Source organism: Onychostoma macrolepis, chromosome 15 (genome assembly GCF_012432095.1).
Source record: "Onychostoma macrolepis isolate SWU-2019 chromosome 15, ASM1243209v1, whole genome shotgun sequence".
NCBI classification, from domain to species: Eukaryota; Metazoa; Chordata; class Actinopteri; order Cypriniformes; family Cyprinidae; genus Onychostoma; species Onychostoma macrolepis.
This window is the reverse complement of record NC_081169.1, coordinates 22,608,932-22,621,889: the sequence shown is the minus strand read 5'-3', so window position 1 is coordinate 22,621,889 and position 12,958 is coordinate 22,608,932. Positions and strand designations below refer to the sequence as shown.

At 36.3% G+C, this 12,958-nt stretch overlaps 1 protein-coding gene across 1 annotated transcript in view; it reads left to right on the top strand.

The window, feature by feature from the left end:
- Positions 1-6,421: 6,421 nt before the first annotated feature.
- Positions 6,422-12,958, top strand: part of stard13b (StAR-related lipid transfer (START) domain containing 13b) — a 92,718-nt gene continuing 86,181 nt past the window's right edge. Inside the window, exon 1 of the mRNA XM_058744429.1 lies at positions 6,422-7,132. The gene's annotated coding sequence lies outside the window, so the exon portion shown is untranslated. The remainder of the gene's footprint in view (positions 7,133-12,958) is intronic.

Below are 12,958 nucleotides of genomic sequence, written 5' to 3'. Positions count from 1 at the left end.
TGTTTTAACAAGTTGCATTGCTGGGGTGTTTTTTATTCATTTTTTGTGTTTTTTTTTTTTTCTTTTGAGCCAGTTTTATGTTACGTAAGTGTCTGGATTTCAAGGTTTAGTGTGGGATGAGGTTGGTTGGAAGCGCTGGAGGTTAAATGCCATTTGAGCATGAAAATATTGTGCAAAACATTCACTATTATTTTCCAATCACTCATCTGTTTTCTCAGTGATTGATGTTGGAGTATTGTAAAAGCCCACGGTTGGAGTATTGCCAGATTGTCCCTTTCTTCACCTATGATTTAATACTATAAACGCACCAACGCTCCAGTGTCGCCCACTATATTCAGACATACCTGCCTCTGTCTCTCTGTTAACACTGTTAGCTTCATAATCTTCGCTTGGAAAAGAGTAAATAATAACACAATAGCACCATTTCCACATTAATCTATGGAATGCTGCTTGGCAAATGCTTTGACTTTTTTCGAGTTAAAGTCTCCTGCTCTGGCTTGTTGTGATTTGAACTTTATTATTATTATTAGCACTCTGACGTATAAATTTGGATTTTTAATGCTTATTAAAATGCAATGTAACTTCTTTTTTTTATGGGCATTTGTGTTTCAAATTAACACTCTATCTCATTTATACTCATGCATAGATATCACTATAATAAGACGACTGAGATGTACTTTGCGAAAAGGTACAGGCCCGATCTGGGCTGCATTGAGGTATGTAAATATTTTTAGATTTAACGAGATGCATCCTGCTTGAGGTGTTGTCATATTTTATGGCAGATTGTGGGGGTTGGTATATGGATCATGGTGGATGTGTCTATATGGCTGACAGCCATATATAAGATAGTAGGAATAATGCTCTTCTAGGGCTTCATTTATAAAAAAAAAAAATACTAGAACCAAATGTTGTTGTTTTTTTGACATATGGCTCTGTTAACAATTCTTCAACGTCTGCATTTTTCTGCAGACAGAACACTTGGGAATTCAGTAAGAATGAATTGTGTCGCTTGTTATAGCAAGTGTTCGAGTATCCGATTCACTAAAGAAATGATGCAATTCAGTAAATGTGTTTACATCTCATTTTATGCACATCTCTTCTTACTGAGTTAGAAATGGCTCTTCCTCAAGCATGCACGCATGGTTTTTAATGAACATTTTGGAGATTTTATGTGCAGCTTGCATCAGGAATTTTAATGTGATATCCCAAAATTCATGTAGAAAAGCATGAATTTAAACCCAGCTAACGCATTTTTTGACAGTAAATTATTCTTAAGAGCCAGTTCTTTGTAAAGGAATAGTTCTCCCAAATATGAAAATGTGCTGAAAATGTTTTCACCCTGAGGCCATCCAAGATGAAGACAGATTTTGAGAAATGTAGCATTACATCCCTTGCTCATCGATGTATCCTCTTTAGTGAATGGGTGCCGTCAGAGTCCAAACAGCTAATAAAATTATCACAATAATCCACAAGTAATCCACACAATTTGTGAAGTAAAAAGCTGCATCTTCTAAGAAACAAATTCACCATTAAGGTGTTTTAAATTGAAACCATTTCTTTTGAACAAAATAAGAGTTCATAAATCATAATAATGCCAATGCCAAAAATAATTCCAGTGGAATATGTCCATCCCCTGTTGTCCTTTCACATCAAAATCCACTACATATTTGTTTAGAATTTTTTTTTTTACTGTTTTCACTTGTAAACTGTGCTTGATCTTTGCATATTTCTCTCCTGATTCAGATAAGACTACTTTACGACTGGAGAAAGCAATATTATGTATAGAGGACTCCTTTCAGCTGAAAAAAATTGGTTTGAAGTTAAACATGTCTTAATGAAGTTGTTTATTACAAACATGCAGCTTTTCACTTCATAAGACTTTAATTGATGGACTGGAGTCGTGTGGATTACTCGTGGATTATTGTGATGTTTTTATCAGCTGTTTGGACTCTCATTCTGATGGCACCCATTCACTGATTCATTGGTGAGCAAGTGATGTAGTACTAAAAATCTGCAAAACTCATCTAAAGTGCTGCTCACTAATATTGGCACCCTTGGTAAATATGAGCAAAGGCGGCTGTGAAAATAAATCCGTATCATTTATCTTTTTGATCTTTCATTCACAAAATCCACAAAATTCAAAATTTTCATTGAAGTAAAACAATTGAAAGTGGGGGAAACTCACATTATGAAATAAATGTTTTTACTTGTTGGCTACCATTATTGGCACCCATAGAAATTCTAATGAGAAAAATATCTCTGAATCCTATTCATATTTAATTTTTTTTTAGCACAACAGGGTGATTATGAACATGAAATTGTCCAGCTATGACTTCTTTTTCCACAAGATTATAAATCTGTGGAACACAAAAGGCCAGATTCCCTTAATCGTCCATCACAAGGAGTAAAACCAAAGAATATAGTTCTAATGTGCAGAACAAGATTGTTTAGCTTCACAAAACAAAAAGTGGCTGTAAGAAAATAGCTAAAGCATTGAAAATCCCCATTTCCATCATCAGGGCAATAATTAAGAATTTCCAATCAACTAAAAATGTTACGAAACTGCCTGGAAAAGGTTGTGTGTCTATATCGTCCTAATGCACGGTGAGGAGGAGAGTTTGAGCGGCTAAAGACTCTCCAAGGACCACAGCTGGAGAATTGCAGAGATTAGTTGAATCTTGGGGTCAGAAAGCTTAAAAAAATAATATATCAAACAGCCCCTACATCACCACGTGTTGTTCAAATGGGTTTCAAGAAAAAAACTCCTGGCTCATCCAAAAACAAACTCCAGCATATTCAGTTATCAGACACGACTGGAACTTCAAATGGGACTGGCTTCTATGGTCAGATGAAACTAAAAAAAGAGCTTTTAGGCAGCAAACCCACCAGATGGGTTTGGTGAACACAGGGATAAAAAGTACCCCATTTCCACGTTTAAATATACTGCTGGATCTTTAATGTTTTGGGCCTATTTTTCTGCCGGAGCTCCTGGACACCTTGTTCAGATACATGGCATCATGGATTCTATCAAATACCAACAGATAAAAAATCTAAACTTGACTGCCTCTGTTAGAATGGACCATGTTCGGATCTTCCATCAAGACAATGATCCAAAACAAACATCAAAATCAACACAAAAATGTGTCACTGAGTACAAAATGAATCTTTTACCATGGCCGTCCCAGTCCTCTGACCTGAACCCTGTAGAAAATGAGTGGTGAACTGAAGAGAAGAAGCACCAACATGGAGCTGTGAATCTGAAAGATCTGGAGAGACTCTGGATGAAGGAATGGTCTCTGATCTCTTATCAGGTGTTCGCCAAACTATTCAGGCATTATAGGAGAAAACTCAGAGCTGTGTTCTCTTTGGAAAAGGACGTTGCAATTATTGGGTGCCAATAACCGTGGCTAACGTGAACTAGAGAAAAAAATTTCATAATGGGAATTTCCTCCTACTTTCCATTGATTTACTTTAATGAAAGGTTAGAATTTTGTAAATTTTTAGAATGAAAGATCAAAAGGATAAGCAATGCAGATTTATTTTCACAGCCACCTTTGCTCATATTTACCAAGGGTGCCAATATTAGTGAGCAGTACTTTTTTTTTTTTTTTAGCCAATTTTCATTTTTAGTGAACTGTTCCCTTATTGAATTGGTCAAAATGACTCCAAGTTTATTTTGGTCTAATGGCTTGACTAATTCATTTTTGAAAGCATAAATATGATGTTATTTCCCAATATGAGTTCTCTGATCTGATTTAAAATCTGTCAGAAATAACTGACATAACTGGACATGGGCATTCAGAATGCTGTACAGGTCATTTAATAATTGATCTTCTCAATGAGAGGAGCACTACAGAAGCACAACTCTATGAGGCATTCGGTGGATTTGTGTTATAGCGGTTCTACAGAGAGAGAGCTCCTTGTCTTCTCGGCCACAAATCTAACAGAGAATCCAAGAAACAGAGCTGCTTTTCAGCACTGGAGGAAAGAGATCAGAAGAGAGCCTCTTTGGCTGAGCTACATGAAGATCCAGCTGTGTTTAAGCCGGACCCCCACAGCGCAAAGAAGGGTCACCTCACCTCCAGGGCTCCACCGCTGCAAATAAAGACATCCATTCACACAGTCCTGCCAATCGCTCAGCCTGCTGCTGCTTTTCATCTGCTGCCCTTGTGGTGATCCCATGTAGTACAGACTGGTGGTGACATAAGCCCTCTCTTTTTGAGAAGGTCTTGCTTTTTTCTTGCTCGAGCGCCTTTGAAGATTATGGAGCCTCAGAGTCAATTTTGGCAGCACCCATGGCAATGCTGAGCCGGCTTTGGCCGCCGTTCAGCGTTTCTTTATTTCATTTATTTAGTTGGTAATGAATTATGAGGGTTATTACCATGCCTAATAATATCAAATGGGGATTTTAAAAAGAAAACACTTCCATTTGATGGAAGTATGCACTAAAAGATTGGACATTTTGCTTTTAGAATCAAATTATGCTTTGGCTAAAGAGCATTGTGGATCATTCTTTCTGCTCTTAGTGTGAACCAACCACTAACCGTAAGTATTGAACTTTGACTGATTTTTTTCGAGGTTTTAAATAAAACGAAGGTTATTGGAGTGTTTACTAGAAAATACTTTTGGTCTTTGTACTTAAAAATTACATGCTTAATTTAATGTGTTCAATGCCATTTCTTTGTAACTCATAAAATCTACTAGCAATTTCTGCGTATTTTAATTTTTTTTTCTACATCAGTTTTTATCTATTTTTTTTTTATGGTGTATGAACATGTATGCTATGTTAAATTGTGCCGTTTTTAACCATATCTAAAATCATATCAGAATAGCATAGAAAGTGATTTCTTTTACTTGGGGTAGTATGCAACCACCTAATTCCCTAGTATCTGTAAAGCATGGTAAAAGATGCTAAAAAACAACACTTAAAACACTGTAATCATTGTGGTGGCCATTTTTGTTTATAGGTAAACACCATTCACATTTTTTTTTCCTTCAGAAAGTGTTACTTAATATATGACCTTTTTAGTGCGGTCTATGTAAACGCACAGAAACATTAATTTGCTAATGAGGCTTTTATTTTTGGACCAATGTAAAATGAGTACCTCCTTTGAGTAATGTGAAAGTATTGGTGATAGTGGCTGCAGGCTGAATGGAAGAGTGTTTTGTGAATGAAGGGGATCCTTCTCTTTCTCCCTCCTCTTTCCTCTCTCTATCTCTAGATGGGGTCAGCAGGAGTCTGTGTTGATTTGTGACCGTTGCTTCCTCTAGGGTGAGCGAGGACAGTGGTGAACAAACAAGCTGATTGATGTTTCTCAACCGCAGAAGGAAATGCACAGATAATTTAGGACAAGATTTACATTTATGCATTTGGCAGACGCTTTTATCCAAAAGCATTCAAGTTACAGTTTTTACATTTTATCAGCTCTTGCTTTCCCTGGGAATCAAACCCATGATCTTGGCATTGCTAGCGCCATGCTCTACTATTTGAGCTACAGGAAAGATAACATCAGCATTGGAGTTTTTATATGAGGTACCTTATCAGATAAATGTAAACATCAGGTGCTTCACCTGGATAATGCAATCTGTTGAGAATCAGAGCATGTCTGAATCCAGAGTTTTATAAGGAATCTTTTTGTTATTACGTATTTTTATTGATTATTTTTACTTCACCCTACACATTAAAAACAAACAAACAAACAAAAACTCTTTCTCCTTATTTGTTCCTTCCCTTGCTAGCTTGTACTTATTTAAACAATGCCTGAGACTTGGTGTTACAAGCACTTTGTTTGTTGGATTGCCTCTTCAAGATGAATCGCTTTATGTATTCCCCAAATTGTAAGTCGCTTTGGATAAAAGCGTCTGCAAAATGACTAAATGTAAATGTAAATGTACTTAATTTTGTATATACTTTAAAAATACATTTTTAAAAGATTTCTTTTTTATGAACATAAGTTTTAGAATTGGAAAAAAAATTATAAATTGTTTTTAAAATATATATTTAAATAGATTTTTAAACTATCAGTTGATCTGTTTTTAAACTTAAATGTTTAATTATATCTAGTGCTGTCAAACGATTAATCGCGATTAATCGCATCCAAAATAAAAGATTTTGTTTACATAATATATGTGTGTATACTGTGTATATTTATTATGTAAACATAAATACAAACACATGCATGTATATAGTTAAGAAAAAAAATTGTGTTTATATATGAAATATATTTATATATAAAATCAAATATAAGAATATATTTTCAAAACATATGCTGTATGTGTGTGTTTTAAAATAAATGTAAATTGTAAGATTCCATTTTTACCAAGAAGTAAGCATTGTAGCCATTAAATATTTACTTGGTTATCTCTAAAGTGCTCTTGAATTTTGTTCCAGATCATTAGATGTGAGCCTACGGTTCCCTGGAAACCAATCTTAAGTACCTTCATACAAAAACACTGTCTGATATGTCTTTGACTTATGCCCTATAGGATTTGGACACAACTGCAGAACTTCCTGGGACAGCTCTCCCAAAGGAAAAAGTGAAATATCTCCTTTTCTTTCCTATTCCGTCCATTCCTTTTGTTTTGAAAGTATCCGTATGGCTTTCTGTGGGTTTAACGGTGGTGTAACCTGGAATGCATCCAGCCCGTTGAACTGGGGGTCAGAGCCATACAATGAGACGTGGATCTGTTCTCCTTCACAATTAAAGCCAGTCCAGGCCATTTACATCCAAATATGCTGTATGCAGGCCTTGTTTACACAACAGTATCTCTCTCTCTCTTCCTCTCTCTCACCCTTTCCCCTTAGCCGTAACTCCTCCTCCAAACCATCATTCTAACAACTATACATTCTTCCTCCCCTTCCACTCTTACTCTGAATGACTTAGTCACTGCATGCTGAGGCTTCCCGTTGCCTGTGGGGATTTTGGGGAATTTGTGATGACAGCACCTCTCCCTCTGCGGAGGAGTTGCCTTGAATTTCCAAGGAGAAGAGGCAAAGGAGACGCTCGCGAAGGCTGAGCGCGTCGACACATGCACGTTTCTTGGTTTTAATGGGACCTTAGACACTTTGCACTCTCCTCATCATGACTGTGACGACCGTTGGACTTCCCAGCACGTTCTGAAGTACTCTAAGGTGAGACGGCCTTCATTGTTTTAATATGCAGATGTCTGGCTGTAGGGCAGAGACTTCAGCTTCAATGCTGACCTGCTGGAGACTCTTCAGTGCAGGTGGATGATGGATAAAGTTCATGACAGAGAATACTGATGGCTCAAAGTCACTTTGGATGAAAGTGTCTGCCAAATGAATACATTTAAAGTTTAATGTGCTTCTAAATGTGAAAGTGAAATGTCAGGACTTGCTGGAAAATGTTACATATGCTTTAAACATCTTTAGATGGGTAGTTCATATGTTATGTGGCGTGACGTTTTGCATTTACTGCATCTAAAACTATTTTAAATAGCATTTTGTTAGTTGTTTTATAATTACTTTTGCATGCAACTTTATCTTTTTAATGGAGAGACTGCATCACAGAAGCCTGTTAATAAAAACAAGTAATTGCTTCTTCATTTCCCATAATTGCCACTTTAGATCTTCCAGTGTGAATTTATATCTTGCCATTTGACAGTTATATTTCGCAATTGTGACGACTTATTTTAATTGCATCATTATTTCTCATAATTGCTCCTTTATATCTTTTCGTATAAATTTATATCTTGTAATTTGACTGTTAAATTTCACAGTTGTGACTTTCTTTATATTGCATCCTTATTTCTGCCACTTTATATATATATATTTCTTGCAATTGCAATGTTATATCTCACCTTTTTACGCATTTGGTGTATTGCTGGTCCATTTAAAATAAACCAGTGAACGTAAAAAAGTGAATAAAAATACTAAAAGAGAAATGGTGACCAGGACCTAATATACAATATACATTTTCCTTATGCAATCTTGAAAATTTCTAACATTTAAAATAAATAAATAATGCACACTTTTGATGTGCATTAAAAATGCTCAGAAATGTGACTCTGAATGATGCATATCAAACATCAGGAACGTATGGCAGGAGTCGCAGGACTATTTCAACTTTACACGTGTCAGTAACTCTACGTTTTTACAGGACCATTACAGTTGTGGTGAAACATACACCGTGTAATGAATTTATAACGATCTCTGTAAAATGAATGGGAATGGCAGCGTTAACAGTCACTCGCAGTGTGTAAAGTGAAAAGAAAACATCGCTTGCCCCTTTTCATGTATTGCAACACTTTGCGCTCAACGAGAAACTTGTAGAACGCTTGAGTGACATTCACAGTGCAGAATCCTCTTTGGCTGTTTGGATCAAGTCTTTTATACAGCTGGGAATGAGGAGGCCTCCTTTTACTGTGGCTTTAGAGAAAAACGGGCTAAAGGAAAGGAGGTGAGAGGACTAGATCTAATCAGGGTTACACTTGCAACACTGTTTCTCATGAGAGACAAAGTTTTCTCTTTTTGGGTAAATACTAAACAAATGTTGTAACTTTCAAATATGCAACATCCAAATAGGAATCCTGTCATGCTGAGTGACAGATTATAATATTTAAAAGGATACTAAAGATAGTTTACACTGTTAAATTAGTTACTGATCACCATTTTAATCACTTTTTACATTTGTCTTCTGACTGGATCATTTTAAACGTCTTATGATTTGACAAATTTATTTTTAAAACTATAAATATTGCATGTAATCTCTCTGTATGAGTTCCATTAAAAATGCATTATGCATAATAATAAAATAATTAACAAAATGCTATTTAAAGTACTTTTAAGTGAAATATAGCATGTCCAAATTATTTAATGTGAACTAACATTATACAGGTTTTTTGTGCATTGTAATATCTGACATACAGGCGTAGTGTCAAATATTGCATAACCTGTGTTATATACTGTTTGTGATTTTCATATGAGGATGTTTGCATGTGTCGCAGGCACATGGGAAGTCAAGAGCTGTGGGTGGCTGTGAGTCACTGACCTTGTGCGGTGTTTGGTCACTGTTCTTATCAGTTTTTAAAGGTTAAAGCCCTGAGGTTTTGTTAAGGGCAGGTGCATGTTTTCCTTTCTCTTGCTGAAATTTGACCATGTTTTTTTGAGTGTGTGTGTGAGAGAGCGATAGAATGAGAGCGAAGCACAAGGCAAAGTGTTAAATGAGTGAAGGCCACAGTCAGTGCTGCCAGCTGGCCCCCTTCTCACATTTAACACCACAGATACAGCTCTGATTTTCTATGCATGCTTGGGAGTGCACGAGAATATTCAGTATTTCCATCTGTTGATGACCACTGGCAAAAGTTCCATACTGGAAGGTGCATGAAAATAAACTCTTTGTGAAGATAAGCATATAAGTCAGTTAAATATGTTTTTTTTCTGTTTCTGAGTTGACCGCTGGAAGATCAATATTGATATTTCTGTGATATTCTATGACTAATAGTGCTAAATATGTAATATTTATATAAAATATAATACATAATAGGTATTATAACTCGAAACAACATTCAGAAATATAATGGCATAAAAATAATTTATTTTGTGGTCTCAAAGTAATCTAGTTATTACCTAAAAAGAAAACAAAAAAATATTTTACGATACGTGCAGTGCATGTCAGCCTTTTGTTGTCATTTATTGTTATCATTTACTTTTTGATGATAATAAATAGATTACTGTTAGACTAGAGAAATAGTTTTATACTATTATATTTATTAAAGTTGTTTTGAGTTGACTCATCTTTTATTTTAAGCAAATCTCAATCAAGAATTGAATGGCTGTTATTTAAATATTTGAGTAGTTGGGTGTTTTTGGTTAAGTGTAATATCGATTTTAAAACAAAAAATCAGTCACTATTCAAGACTGCACACTTAATTATACATCTGCACATTTTGTACACTTTAAAAACTTGTTTTTTTCACATTGACTATTTAAGTGCTAAAAAGATGATTGAAATAGCGTCTAAAATATGCATTTGACTTTATACAGTGCCTTGCAAAAGTATTCATACCCCTTGAAATTTTCCACATTTTGTCACATTACAACCACAAACGCAAATGTATTTTATGTCATAGACCAACACAAAGTGGCACATAACTGTGAAGTGGAAGGAAAATGATAAATGGTTTAAAAAATTTTTTTACACATAATTATCTGAAAAGTGTGACGTGCATTTGTATTCAGCCCCCCTGAGTCAATACTTTGTAGAACCACCTTTCGCTGCAATTACAGCTGCAAGTCTTTTGGGGTATGTCTCTACCAGCTTTGCACATCTAGAGAGTGAAATTTTTGTCCATTCTTCTTTGCAAAATAGCTCAATCTCCATAAGATTGGATGGAGAGTGTCTGTGAACAGCAATTTTCAAGTCTTGCCACAGATTCTCAATTGGATTCAGGTCTGGACTTTGACTGGGCCATTCTAGCACATGAATATGCTTTGATCTAAACAATTCCACTGTAGCTTTGGCTGTATGTTTAGGGTCGTTGTCCTGCTGGAAGGTGAACCTCCGTCTCGGTTTCAAGTCTTTTGCAGACTCTAACAGGTTTTCTTCTAAGATTGCCCTGTATTTGACTCCATCCATCTTCCCATCAACTCTGAGCAGCTTCCCTGTCCCTGTTGAAGAAAAGCATCCCCACAACATGATGCTGCCACCACCATGTTTCACAGTGGGGATGGTGTGTTCAGGGTGATGTGCAGTGTTAGTTTTCCACCACACATAGCGTTTTGCATTTAGCTCAGAGTTCAATTTTGGACTCATCTGACCAGAGCACTTTCTTTTCCGCATGTTTGCTGTGTCCCCCACATGGCTTGTGGCAAACTGAAAACGGGACTCTTCCATAAAGGCCAGATTTGTGGAGTGCACGACTAATAGTTGTCCCGTGGACAAATTCTCCCACCTGAGCTGTGGATCTCTGCAGCTCCTCCAGAGTTACCATGGGCCTCTTGGCTGCTTCTCTGATTAATGCTCTTCTTGCCCGGCCTGTCAGTTTAGGTGGACGGCCCATGTCTTGGAAGGTTTGCAGTTGTGCCATATTCTTTCCATTTTTGGATGATGGATTGAACAGTGCTCTGTGAGATGTTCAAAGCTTGGGGTATTTTTTTATAACCTAACCCTGCTTTAAACTTCTCCACAACTTTGTCCCTGAGCTGTCTGGTGTGTTCTTTGGACTTCGTGATGCTGGTTGTTCACTAATGTTCTCTAACATACCTCTGAGAGCTTCACAGAACAGCTGCATTTATACTGAGATTAAATTACACACATGTGGACTCTGTTTACTAATTAGGTGACTTCTGAAGGCAGTTGGTTCCACTGGATTTTAGTTAGGGGTGTCAGAGTAAAGGGGGCTGAATACAAATGCATACCACACTTTTCAGATATTTATTTGTAAAAAAAATTTGAAAACCATTTATCATTTTCCTTCCACTTCCTTCCACAGTTATGTGCTACTTTGTGTTGGTCTATGAGATAAAATCCCAAGAAAATACATTTACGTTTGTGGTTGTAACATGACAAAATGTGGAAACTTTCAAGGGGTATGAGTACTTTTGCAAGGCAGTGTATGTTCAAATGAATCCTAGTAAAAAAAAAAAAAAGTAATATATAAAAAGTAATATAAAACTTATTTACTGACATGTTGCGCAAGACTTATGATATAAGAATTATAACTAAGCTTTATTTGGAGTACTACTTGTGCACAATGCACATTTCTTAAGCCTAAAATGTGTTTTGATGTCACTATCATTGAGGATTGTATGATTTTTGAATAATATCTGTCTTTAAATGCAGTTAGTTAAAGTGTACCTGTCCTGAAGTATACTTGCAATAGTTCCAATTTAGCACAATTAAATCCTTCAATATCTTTAGTTGGACTTCAGCACTACTTCAACACAATTAAAGTGCACTAAGCACAAAATGAATTGTTTCAATCCAAGTATACCAGTTTAGTATATACCAAAAGTACAATTGCAGGATATTTTTATTAAGTACAAAAATATATAAATGTAAGCATGAAATAAATCTATTTCAAATGCATTTTAGTATATTCATTTTTCACTTGGGAATTTAAGCCTAACATCTTATTTTTATAAAAACAAAATCTTAATGCCCATGTTATTTGTAATTTACCCATTTTCTTTCCACAGCCCAGCATTCACTTCTGGAATGATCTGGCCTGTCAGATGCAATTTGCATACTAAACTAATAAATCTTACAAAACCAACCAATCACATCTCAGTATAGCACGATTTCACGCTATCAGTGCCTTGATTGAAACATCCTGCCAGGAATAATCTTTGTCTTTCACAGTTTATCTCTCTAGATGATGTTCTTCAGCTAAGGTGTCAGAAAGGAATGTTCTTTCTTTCTCCACCAATCAGATTCTTCCTGTGGTTTAATGTGTGTTTTTGTGGAGCCTGGTTGGGGGTTAATGAGGGGGTTAGCAGGGTTGCTAACCACAGCTTGGCCTGGGACATTTAGGTCGTCTGATGAATGGACGGGTATATTGTAAATCAGCCACTGGGAACGAAGAGCCGGATTCCTCATAGCACTGATGTCACCACCGTCGTGCCTTCAACAAATCCAGACTTGAACGCTCTCAGCCCGAGCCAGATGTTCAACCCCTCAGATCCCCTGTTATTCCCTCCTCTACTTGTGCAAGATTCCTTGTTATTCCCTCTTTGCCTCTCTGGGATTCCGTTATCCCTTCTCTGCCTCTGTGAGACTCTCTACTCTTCCCAGAGTGTCTCTTTGGGATTCAGTCTTTCTCCATCTGTGAGATTCTTTGTTTTTTCAGACTCTTCCTCTGTGGGCTTCCTAGTTACTCTTCCATTTTACAAATGTTTCCTGCTCCTTGTGAATATATGCGTGTCTTTCTATAAAATCTCATTCAAAGCAATGCACCAACGCATCCTTATCTCATTTAAAACAATATTGCGGGGTAA